This window comes from Strix aluco, chromosome 29 (genome assembly GCF_031877795.1).
Source record: "Strix aluco isolate bStrAlu1 chromosome 29, bStrAlu1.hap1, whole genome shotgun sequence".
In the NCBI taxonomy this organism is placed as follows: Eukaryota; Metazoa; Chordata; class Aves; order Strigiformes; family Strigidae; genus Strix; species Strix aluco.
This window is the reverse complement of record NC_133959.1, coordinates 1,355,121-1,367,451: the sequence shown is the minus strand read 5'-3', so window position 1 is coordinate 1,367,451 and position 12,331 is coordinate 1,355,121. Positions and strand designations below refer to the sequence as shown.

Here is a 12,331-nt window from a genome sequence, read left to right as displayed (position 1 = left end):
TAATTGTGACACCTCTGGTTGTTTTCTACCCAAAATGTGCTCATGTTTTTTGTGGAACTTAGATGATGTTTTACATAAACCCACTGAAGTAACCGAGTCTAAATTTCGTCTTGCTCATCTTCGGAATCTGTTTGCTTGCTGCTTGTTCTGAGTCGAGGGACCCTGACAGGTTTCTTACCAGTGGTTAGGTTTGCTCAAGATTAAAAATCCCCCTCGATCCCACGGGTGATAATGACAACTTTTGTTTCCTTTTCCCCTCTAAGTGCAGGACCAGGGGCTAAACATCAGCCCCGCAGCCTGCCTTGGTTTTCACACCGCCGTGGCTGTGTGCAAGCGTGGCTGGCGACGTTCGGTGTGCAGTGCTCCCTTTTGATCTCAGGTGGGGGATGCAGTGTGCATCCAGATCAAGTTTTGTGTGCCGAGGCTTCTGAATTAATTAATGATGGTGGCTGTGCTCGGCTTCCCCTGTAAATAGGTGTGGCCCCTGGGTCCCTGCCAAGCTGCCATTTCATTCCCTTATTTGGATTTCTGAACGGTGTCATTCTCTACACACACCCTCGGTTAGGTTTTTAAATAATATAGTTGGGGAAACTAAAATTGCTGCTACAAAATTATTAGCTTATGGGTTATTAATGTACTCCTACAACTGAGATTAAGATCATGTCATTAGTGGAGGATGGTATCTTGAGCCCCCCCCCCCAAATATTTATTTAAAACAAAAAAAAGGGTTACTGCTGTGTTTTCAGTAGCTGATGCTGAAGCCAGGTAGGCACAAACCAAATTGTTCAGGAGGATTCAAGTTGTCGTATCTCAGTTGATTCCAGGTTGCCCAATTAAAGTCACTGGCACTTGGTGAGCACAAACTGCCCGCAGAGCACAGCAAAGCTTCGTGGCAGCAGTGAGCGTCGGCGAGGCAGATGAAAGCAAAGCCCCCCGAATAGGGCACTCCAGAGCAAACATGGTGCATACAAAAAGCACGTCTTACTCCATGATGAAAGTAGATCAGATTTTTTCACCAGAGCTAGAAATAACAATTTGCCACCTGCTTTTTTTTTTTAAAAAAAAATAATACTTGGAGACTGAAATGAGTGGCAACATTCATCTCTCGTAATGAGAGTTGCAGCAGTCATCTTCCTTGGGGTTGTTGGGCGCTCGGTGAAAGAGGTGATAAATTCGTGCATGCATCCCTCTTCCCCTGTTTAATATTCTGCCAAACAGTTCTGCAAATGCATTTCATAACGCTGCCTCTTTGCATAGAAAAGAGACACCCCCTTCCTCTGTCAAAAATATATTTTACATCTGAAAACAGAAGATAGTAATTCCAGTTCTTGAAAAACATGTTTATACAACAATCCACAGAGACCTGCGCTGTCGGGCGATCAGATTGCGCTTTGATTAAAACCAGTTGAAGGCAACTCCTCGGGGTGGCCGGAGGATGAGGTGGACAGGCTCAGTCATCTTGAAGGAAACACAGAGCGTGTCAGTCCTGCAGCGTCAGAGCCGGTGTTGTTGATCTGGATTGTTCTGGATGACGAATAATTCAGTGATAGGAGCCCTTCGTGCTCATCCCATTAATCCAGGAGATCTTGGCCCTGGGTGAGGATCAACATAATTGGCCATAAATACGGAGTAACTGAAAAATAGTTCAAACTGTGCTATGTATAAAACAGAGAACCCCCAAATCAAAACTCTTGAATCTATTTTTAGCTCTTCTTGGGGTTCTCTCCTTTTGTTTAACAGTAGATACGATAGTTCCTCTTCTTGAAGCAGGCACTGCTTTGTTCATGGCTGCTGCTTGGCTGCTGTCTCTGACATGCAGGGTGTTTTCTGTTGTTCCTGCAAGTCAGCCTCTTGCAAAGATTTTGATCTCATGAATCGGGTCTACCCATTTAGTAATTACAAAGATTAACTTGGATAGATGTGAAACAGATGTATAAAACGGTTTGGACCTGGCTCCAATGCAGCCTCTTAATCAGTGGATTCATCCTTTCTCTGATTTAAGTCCCGTTTCACAGTTTAAACGACTAATTGTGAAATTAATGACAAAAATAATATTTTCTGTTTCACTCATGGACTTCCCTAATTCCTTATCATACCTTTGTTCCTTTGAGTGAGGACATGACATTGCTTGAATGCTTCTCTACCAGGGAATTCAGCTCTTAAAGCCAAAGCAAAACGAAATTGGTCTACCCAAAGGGTTGCTCTAAGGTTAACTTGATCTCGAAATACCAGCTTTTGTAGCTCACTTTATAACACATTGCTCTTACTTTTATGAAACTGAAGTGTCTTAGAGCTGTTTCCTGTGAACTTTTTGAGGAATAACTGGTTTTTCAGAGATTTGCTGGGGAACCTGCCCCCCCCCCCCACCCCCCATTTGAAGACATAAATTGTATTATGAGTGAAAAGCAAGCTTCGTGCTTGTGTCTGCTAGAGCCCGTAGTGGTGCAACCCTAGACAATCATGGGTGTTTCTATTCATGAGTAGCCAACCAAATCGTGATCTGGGTATTTTGAGCCTGCCTGATCTTCTGAATCAACCTGCAGAGAAATGCACTCCATTTTGTGCTGACCTGGGACTCCGCGCAGGGCTGGCCAGGGTTGCATTTTCCACGTAGCATCTGTAAACTCTGTTGCATTTGCTGTGGGTGCTTCAGCGTTGTGAACTGCTGACCAGGACAGCAGTAATTGGGTACTCCAGGCTCTGGTTACAGAAAGCCAGATTTGCAAGGTCTTGAATAGCAAGGCTTCCTAGAAGAAAAACATAATTGCAGTTAGTGTTGATTTTTCTCTCTAAACTGCATTATTGGAACCTCTTTATCTTTGCATCTTCCAGGTATCCACACTTGACTGAGTTCTGGCTAATGTCAGTGGAAAGCACAGGTAGATCGTGAGGCTTGTTTGGGGAGGGAGGAGGGAGCTTGGTCATGTAATTACCACCGAGATACTCCAGACTGAGGAACGAGAGAAGTCAAAATGCGTTTGCACTTTGGTCTCAAAACAGTAAGTTTTGATTGCAAGAGATTAGATTATACCAGTGTTTTCCAAAAGGTTCAGCCTGGATTTTCTGGAGAAAACTTACTCTCAGATTTCCTGTTGTCCTGCACGCTGGTGCATGTGAGTGGCAGCATTTGAGAGGGCAGAGTAAAGCTGAACTCTAGTTCTGCTAAGCGAGATCTGTGTGGAGTGTGGTGCCGCTAGTGTAATTAGTAGATCGTACTCTCCCAGACCCAGAAGTAAAGGCAGGGTTTCTCCTTGAAGGCCTGCCTGCACTTCCATATGATTTGGCAGCCCTTGGTATCCAGTAGAGAATAAATGCTGGAAAATAAGTGTTCTCTAGAAGAAGGATGTGCTGGGGTGACGTGCTTGAGGAACAGCTGTTGCCAGTAAGTCGTTTTCCTATATCTGACTTTCTGCTGCTGTCTCAAGCGATGCCCTCGCCGGCTGGCGCAGCCTGTGATCCCCGTCTGGGCACCGGCTTAACTAAAGGGTTACTACAGCCCCTGGTTTCCCTGCCCCGCGAACGCAGGCATTGATCTGAAGGGTGTAATTATAAATGCTATTGATGGCCCGGGAGGGGAGTTGGATGTTTTATCTCTGGCACAGGAATTCAGGAGTGAGTGGGAGAGACTCTTAATTTGTAACAGGTTTTATTTGCAATCTGACTTGTACACAATAAACGGGTAGCGGTGGTATTAATGAGCATCTGAAAGGAGCTTTTTTCCTTCCTACAAGGTGGCACTTCACTGAAGAGTGGGTGTGCAGGGTGTTTGGGCAGCTTTCACCTCGATCTTTAGGCACACAGAAGTTAAAAAGCAATGCTTGAATATTTGGAGAAATACCAACGTATGCCAGGTACAGAATGGATCAGCACATTCATAAAAAGCCAGAGAAGTGCTTTTCCACTCCATGATGGTTGCTTACACTGTAGTGAAATGTGCACCATGACTATTATTTCTCTCCAATGGCTCTTCCTAGAATTCTTTTGAGATGTGTGCAGGGAGGAATCTGCGGTTTTGGAGTGTACAAAAATGCTTTCAACTGGTATTTCGGTGCTTAAAAAACCTGATTTGATACTTCGAGTTCTCCTTCTAGACCAATAAAGTCTTTGAAGACTTTACTCTTGTACTCAAAAATGTTTATGGAAGTAAAGCCTGAACACATGAGACAGAAGCTAGCCCCTTGTCTGTCAATATTGAAATTGAAATGTGACTCCTTTTTTTTTCTGCTGACCAGTTCACTCAGCCTTCCAAAAAGTACAGAAGTTTTCTTATCTTGGTTGTTTGAGGAGGTATGTGCAGCAGTAATGCTGAACTGTAGTACCTGTGTCATAGTTTCCATGCCTTAATCTTCTTAGAGAATCCATAGCTTGTCTTCCTCTGAAAATGTAATGTTTTTAAAACCCTGTCTTGCGGGCTAAATCTCTCTTGAATTTTACTGGATCATAATTTTTCTAGCTAGTGTTGATGGGATTCAGTAACGTTGCTAAAAATGTGGTCCTTATTATTCTGATCTACAGCTTTCATCATCATTTCATAGAGAAAAAAAACTTCATGAGTGACAAAGTAGGCTCCGAGCAAATAGATCTGATTTCTGTTGTGGCAGGTTGGCAAGAGATACTGTTCAGTCCAGTGCCTGTTTAATTTCCTGAATATTTCTCTTATTATGGTTTTAAAAAGTTGCTATATCAGAATGAGAGCCACGATTCTTTTTAAATGAAACATCCAACTTCTGGAAGAAATTGCGGAGAGATAGGATACTAAAGGCTTGGATTCTTGAAGGGTGGAGGAGCTGCTGCAGGACCCGCAAGACGGGCAGCGGGTGGTGTCCGCGGGTGCTGGCAGAGTCGTGGGCGCCCTTGGGCGCAGCAGCGATGCACCAGAGCACCCGAGCACGAGCCCTACCTGCGCTGGCCTTTCCATGGAAGTGCTGTCAAAACTTAGAGCTGCTGCTTGGACAGAGTTTCACTTCCGAGTATTAACCGTTTAATTGCCTGCTTCCTACGAGGCTCCCTGGACAGATGCTTTAAAAGTTAATCCCTCAAAATATTTGTATAAGCATTTTAACCTTTTTTTCCTTAGCGGCGTGTGCTGCGAAAACAAACTTCCCATCTTGGCGATGCGGGAGAAGGCTGAGCCGCTGGAGCCAGCCGCGGAGGGCCGGCGCGTGGGAGCCAGAGCGCGATGTGGGGCTGTGGGGCCTGTGGCCACCCCGGGCAGCGTGTTGCCAGCCGGCCGTTGGGTTTCGGTGGAAACTTCCACGCGCTGAGTGTGGGTCAGCACGAGAGGTGGCCCCAGCCCCGCACCACCAGCGTCCCACGGCGCTGAAGCGGTTAAACTGCTGTTCTGGTGTCCTTGCAAGATGAAAACTATTTTAGTCCCATGACACGAGCACTATGGGAGTTTAATGCTACAGTTCATTAAAAATGGAGGCTGGCCAGAGCCTCAGAAATACGATTTGGTAGCTTGGGCTTCCCACGTCCAGAGCACATCGGAAGGAACGATCTCTGCTGAACTCCCCCAAAACACGGGGAGGCTCTGACCCGAGGGTGCTGCCGAGCTCGTTTGCATAACCATATTCCTCTTTCTCGGGGAGGGGGGGGGGAACTTTCTGCAAAGCGCAGGCTCCCTCTGTGCTGGAGGTGCCTTGCGTGCCGCCCTCCTGGCAGAGCTGAGCCGGCCTCGGATGGAGCCGGTGCACAGCCAATGCCTAGAGGATCCTCCCCTCCCACTGTGACCTTTACCAGTCCTGTTCAGCAATTATCTCTATACCAGGCAGAATAATTCCTTTTTTAAAAAATTTTTCATCCCCCCCGCCCCCCCCCCCCCCCCAGCAGAGTTACAACTTGTGGCTTCCTGCTGGCTGCAATAGTGTCGTAACCACCAATTACCACGGCCGTGCCGTAGCGCTCGGCGTGGCCCGGGACGTGGTTGCGTTGTGCCAACTGCGTTCTGTCGTCTTCGGCGATGAAGAAGTGGTTTTGTTTGTGTCCGGGCCAGATTGCATGAGGAGCAGCGTGGAAGTATCTGTCGGGTTTTATAGCGCTGTTGAAGGCCCTGAAGTAGCTATTGCAATGGTTTTCAATGGGCTTCTAATTAGAAAAGCATTGGACTAATAGGATGAGCTATAATTAGCAAGACCTGCCCTCTAGATAGCTAATCAGGGACCAGAATACAGTTGCATATCCATTCATGCGGTTTCTATATCTGCACTTTCGTAGCAATTTGTTTAACCTATTGGAACCTTTTGGGGTGCTTAAAATAGTAAAACAGAGAAGACGTCCATGGACAAGACGACCTCCAAGCTTGCTGGAGTTCGGTCAATCCTCGGGTGGGTGTCAGCCCTTTCCTCCATCGCAGAGAGGAGGACTAGAAGTCGGTGAGCCATTGTCCTGCCTTCTGGACAAAAGAAAATAACTCTGCAACTTTTTGAGGAGGGAAATGACTCAGTTCTTGGTGGCTTAGCAGAAATAAGAGGCCGAGCTTCCAAGGAGTCGTCTTGGCAGCCAGCGTGCATCAATTACTGTGCTCCACCTCCAGCCCAGCGCTGCTGCCGTCTGCCCCGAGAGCCGACCCCGGCGGCGTGTCAGCGTGCTCAGCCCCGAGCAGGACCCGCTGCTGAAATTGTGGCTGTTGCCTGGTTCTTCGCTTTGTGCCGTGTCAAAGCAGCCTGGGATAAGGGGTGTTGGACTCGGCCTGCGCTGCTGGCGCAGGTAACTGCTGATCCAGTAGTATGGCAAAACTAGTTGGTTTTTCTAACTGACCAGTGTACACTGGCTGCGGGTTTCTTCCCTCAGTGTTTTCATAGAGAGGGAGAAGGAAGGTTTGGATATCACACACTGTGTGTACAGGCTCATAAAAGGATTTTTGTAAAGCGTAAGCAAGCGTCAGCCAGCGGAACTTTTTCTGGAGTAAGAAGCAGATAAACACACAAGCATGTTCTTCTAGAATTATTTTTATATGCTGTCCTACAGAATAAAAGCTTCACTAAGAAGTCGTTTCCCCCTTCTTTCTCTGCTTCATGTGCAACTTCATGGAGGCTTCTGCGGGGAACAGTGATGTGGTCTCGAGCAGGACCGGGAACGGGGGGACAGCTGACTCCATCTGTGTTACGTGGTGTGGGCGGTGGTGATACCCACCAGAACCTCTGACTGGATTTAGTCAGTGCGTCCAGCTTGGCACCAAGACTTGCTCTGGTGTCTTGTTAGTGAAAATACCAAAGTGTCGCTAAATTGCTGAACTGAGCCCGTGCGTGAGCATGAGTGTGACCATGTCACATCCAAAGATGACTCTTCATTTGCATCTCAGTGTTCTTGCCACTTAAGTAGCGTTACCTTCACGTAGGTAGCGCTGGACAAATATTGCCTTGTTGGCTGCACCTTACTAGCTATTAAAATGCTTGTCTGGGGGCCTGCTGGCTTCTTGGACAAATTAAAGGCAATGAATTTCTTTCTGAAGATGTGTCTTCAGGTGTTCTGCATGCACACGTGGACCCGTACTGCTTTTTGTGCAAGAAGTAAAACAAAGAGGGGGCACATCAACTGCTTTAAGACTTGCCCGGAGCAGGCTCCTGTGGTACCAGCTGTTAGGACAAGTGCAGGTCTCGTAGGTCTCGTCTTCCTCGAGGAAAACTGTCGGTTAGAAGTGGGAATGTTGGTTTCAGCAGGTGTTGGGGTCAGACCAGAGATAGCAAGAAGCAGTTGGTTTCCTCCTAGCATGTTAATGTAAAGTCTGAAGGAATACAGAGTAAGAAAAACAGTAACTTTACAATGGTTTTAACTGTGCTTTTGTTTTTAATCCAAAAGCATTTGAGCACACGCCTGGCCAGCAGTTCCTTTCCTTAATGTAACAGGGTGCAGTCTTCTCATCTTTCCCATGGGTACCAGTGTTTCAGGCCAGCTGTCTCATCAGCGAGCGAGTTTTGGGTGAAGGTGGTGGGCCTGTCACCAGCTATACTAACCGCTTGTCTCTTCCCGCAGGATCCTCGCTGCAGTTGCTTTCAGCCACTCGGCCTGGTCAGGATCCCACCTGGAACCCATGAACTTCACTGACAGGTAGGAGTTGTGAATAAGATGGAGGACGAGTCTCTAATGTTGCACAGACACCCCTTCTGCCCCTCGTTCAGTACTGGAGATGAGGAGGTGGCCTGGGAGGGTGGAATTGTCTTCTGGTCTTTTGCACCTTCAGCTCCTGCCTCATCCAGGAGGACAAGGAAGAGCTGCAGAGGAGCTCTGAGATCAAACTCAGATCAGAATTCGGCTCCTTAACCAAAAGTGGCCTTTCATTTAGCACTTTAGCTCCAAAGTAGGTAAATCTGCCTTGCTAAGGGACAAAGTTGTTTCACTTCCTTTTAACTGGGCAGTCACAACAGCTGCACAACATTGTCGGTCTTGAACGAGAGGAGAAGCAAAAGCAAGCACACAGAAATTCCTCCCTTGAGGCTTTCTGTATATTTTGATCATTTGTGCAACCCCCAGAAGAAAAATTATGAATGGAAATGAAATTTCTGCCGATACCTTGTAGCTCTGGCAATGCTCAGTGGTGTAGCTGAAGTGAAGCTCTCTTGCTCGGCCGTCCTGTGTGTGATGGTGCTCACCTGTCCCAAAATGAAGCATTTTATAAATAGCAATTTAAGGATTTACCCAATGTGGTTTTTTTCCCCAAAACATGTATTGCCAAGGCTCCAGTGGTCAATGCTAAGCATTTCTGGTCTTTGCTTTTCCTCCTGTCTCAGTTTTCCTGGTGTGGTTGTTGATGTCTCTGCTCGTAGATTTACTCATTTGATTTACTGTGTTTTACCCGAGTCAGCTTCAGAACTAACATCGTGCCAGCCATGAGCACCGCTGGGTTCTCTGGCTGTAAGTTCCCAAATCTTGCAAAGCAGTGCCATCTTTCATGAGACCAGAAGGCTAAATGAAATCATAAAAACACCTTAATGACATCAGTCGGGGGTGAAGGACTAGGAGCAACAGTGAGAGTAGCAGAGAGACTCACGCTTGGATGTATTGACCATAGGCATGGAAATTTCTTAATCTACTCTCTTGTTCAGTGGGTTATCACCATACAACACCTGAAAAACAGCTCTGTGCGGTTGTAGGGCAGTATGCACAAATACTATCTTATTTTGTCAGTTCAACTTGTTATCCAAATACTGCATTCTGAACCATAATCGAAACTGGTATTTAACGGCTCTCCTGCACTGAGGAATCTCCATGATTTTTTTGGTAATACAAAGCCCAGACATAGTCATTAGCAGACTTCCTGCCCAGTAGTTTCTAGACAAAAATAGATCCATAAAACTTGGGGGAGAATTCAGGTCAAACAAGGCCCTCGTGTAGTGGCTGTAAGTAGTGCCCTCTAAAAACACCTCTTTAAACCCAAAGCAGTGGACCTTAGAATTAATATAATTTTAAAGTTCCCTGTTAAAGAATTGGACTATGGATGGGTACATAAGAGAATTCCTTAGTTGTTCGGATCTTTCTTTTGGTACCTTGGCCTTTGTATCCACTTACACCAGTTCCCTCTATGATCGTCCTGTGGCTGTATTAAATAATTTATATTGGGTTGAACGTGAATCCAGAGCACAGCACTTCTTGGAGAGGAGTGATGCTGAAGCCAGTGTGGATGGTCTGGGTGCACAGAGAGCCTCCCTTCTCTTTAAGTTTTTAAAATGCAGAAAAAACCCAAGGAATTGCCTGTATTATAATATGCACAGCATGTGGTGCTGGAAAAGCTGATTGTTGTTGTGACTGAGTATTTAAAGATGCTAATTTTGCTGCTCTTGCATTAAAATAAATGAACCAACCTAGATCCCTCCTCTAATAAGCAGCATACATTAAATGGGGAGGGGGGTGGAAGAAGGGGAGAGGATCTGATTGCAATCTATGGTGCCGTTACTTAATATTTAAATCTGTTCCCATCAAATAAAAGTTTAAATCAAGTTACAGTCCTTTAAGTGCAAGGTTTTATTTTTGAGTCAAAATAAACACTGGATAAACAGTTTTTAATGATTAGTTAATACCTGTGAGGCTCGATGTGCCCAGAGAATCCGAACCTTGAGGAAAGGCAGACTCTCACCGAGGCGGAGTCGGACCGTGCGCTTCCAGTCATAGCTGGTGTCTGTTAACAAAATGACTTTGATTTCATTCTTCTCCTTCGGCTGCCTCGCGTGGGGGTCGCTGAATTCCCCCGGCAAGCTCAGGGGTGACAATGAACCAACTCCATGCTGAAGCGTGCAGTTCATTCCTGAAAACTCCAGCTCTGACTCACGGTCATGGAGCGTGTGAAAAACTGGCCCTGCTGTGCGGAGCGGAGCAGGGAAGCGGTGTCGTGGTGGCAGGACTGAGAAGCGAGGGGTGTTTTTTAGGCTGGATACTCCACGTAAAGAACAGCAACGCTAGCAAAAAGTATTCAGGAGAAAAAAAAAAGCAGGTTTTTTAGTTGCTTTATTATAATTTTTTCTAAGATCACCTTGATAGTGAACACTTCTCTGGAGCTCCTACAAAAATTTTGCAAGTTAGTAGATTGATTTTTACAGGCAACAGCTATTTCATGCAACAGCATTAGTTTAGTCTTTAAAAAAATAAAACATCTACATGTTTAATGTAATCTATGCGGCACATTGAGCTTTCTGTTAAGAATTGTGAATGCTTCTCTCTTTGTCACGCAGAGCCCTTCGATAGTGGTTAGACTCCCGACTAATAAATGGAGCCAAACTCAGCCATAATAGTGATTTTTAAGATGAGTTGACACAAACGCTGTGGAAAGCAGAAGGGTGACTCCTAGTGTAGTGGGACTTCAGCTACCAAAGTCCCGTTTCTGGCCAAATACAGAACTTCATGTTTGTGGTGCTCCAAGCTCGACTTCAGTGCCTTTCTACAAATGTTTATCTGTTCATTTTAGTAAATATTTAGTCAAGCCCGGGCTGAATTGCTTCCTACTGCACTACAATGACTGCCAGCAGTTGCACCGTGGGCACTGTGTGTCTTAGTGCCTGGTCACTCGGATGGAAATAAAAGCAGCTTCTGCGAGGCTGGAGGTGCAGAAGGAGCTGCAGGTGCTCCCCTCTGAAGCCAGGAGCAGCCATGGGGATGTCGTGGCTGTTTTTAGGACAGCGTAGGGTTCTGGGACCCCACATTTCAGCTGTTTTCCTTCAGCGATTTGTTGTGTTGGTATCCCTGAAATGATGCTTTTCTGGTGGTGGACTGCTCGGGAGAACTTTCCTCTGCTGCCTCCAGATGCCCGACACCCGTGGCACAGAGGAAACTTCTGTGGGCTCTGTCTCCTTTTAATTGCAAGTACTTAACAGTCCTAAGCAAGCTCATTTATTTTTCCCCGAATGCTTAAAGAAGGGGGAAATAATAATAATAGCAAAAAAGGGAGGCAGGACTGCGCAGCCGGGAGGTGCTGTGGTGGCCGGCTGGCGTGAGCACATGCAGCTGAGCAGCGTGGGAGCCCGGTGAGGGAAGGGTTAAGGGCTGCCATTTTGTTATGTAACACCCTTAATGGACATATCAGTGAATGGCACCAAAATGGCAGGGCTTAACCCTTGGTGGGCTGCAGTGCTCAGCCAGCCAGGGGCTGGGAGCCTCTCCCCGCTGGGAGCAGGGAGCGGGCTGCGAGCAGGTACCCTCCTCTCGTCCCTTCTGCTGGAGGGGGCTTCAGCACTGGCAGTTCTTCTTCTTTTTAGGTCTCGTGGTATGGAAATAATGGCTGAGACAGCAAAATGATCAACCCACCTCTGGCTGCTCTCACGCTTTTTGTTGCCTTCATCAGGCAAAGGATGGATTTTTGGTTGCCCAGTTGAATTCAGGTGCGGGATGATTTCTGGGTTGTTTTTTTTTTTTTTTCAACCTGCAGAAGAACCTGTGTTCTTGTCCTACTGCTGTTGCATTAGTTTAGTCTTTAAAAAAATAAAATCTAGTTCTTACTTGGGCTTTCTAAAGTTTTTTTTTTTCCTAAACATCTATGTGATAAGGTCATGAACAACTTCTCTGTGTGTGCATGTGTATGCACATTTATACACGTGCACGTGTGAGTACACATGCACACAGTTAGTACACACACACACACACACATATAAAAATTTAATTACTTTTTCCAGGGCATCTCACTTATGGCTTCAGGATCAATGAGTATATAGGAAAAAAACCCACTTATGGCATAACAAGAAAACCAGCTCAGTTGAAGCAGTGACTTTGCATTGAAACTTTTTACATCCTGCTAGGAGAAATTAATTTCTAGGCATGGTGGGGCTGGTGCGTGCGGCTGATCCACGGTGACTGCACGGGCTGCGCCTGCAGGTCGGGCTGGTGCCCACAGCGGGTCCGTGCTGGG

At 46.3% G+C, this 12,331-nt stretch overlaps 1 protein-coding gene across 4 annotated transcripts in view; it reads left to right on the top strand.

Annotated features, from left to right (window-relative positions):
• The window catches only part of GATAD2A (GATA zinc finger domain containing 2A), a 66,622-nt gene that overhangs the window by 24,735 nt on the left and 29,556 nt on the right, over positions 1-12,331 (top strand). For all 4 annotated transcript variants that reach the window (XM_074809136.1, XM_074809134.1, XM_074809138.1 and 1 more), the window contains exon 2: positions 7,975-8,049. The gene's annotated coding sequence lies outside the window, so the exon portion shown is untranslated. The remainder of the gene's footprint in view (positions 1-7,974; positions 8,050-12,331) is intronic.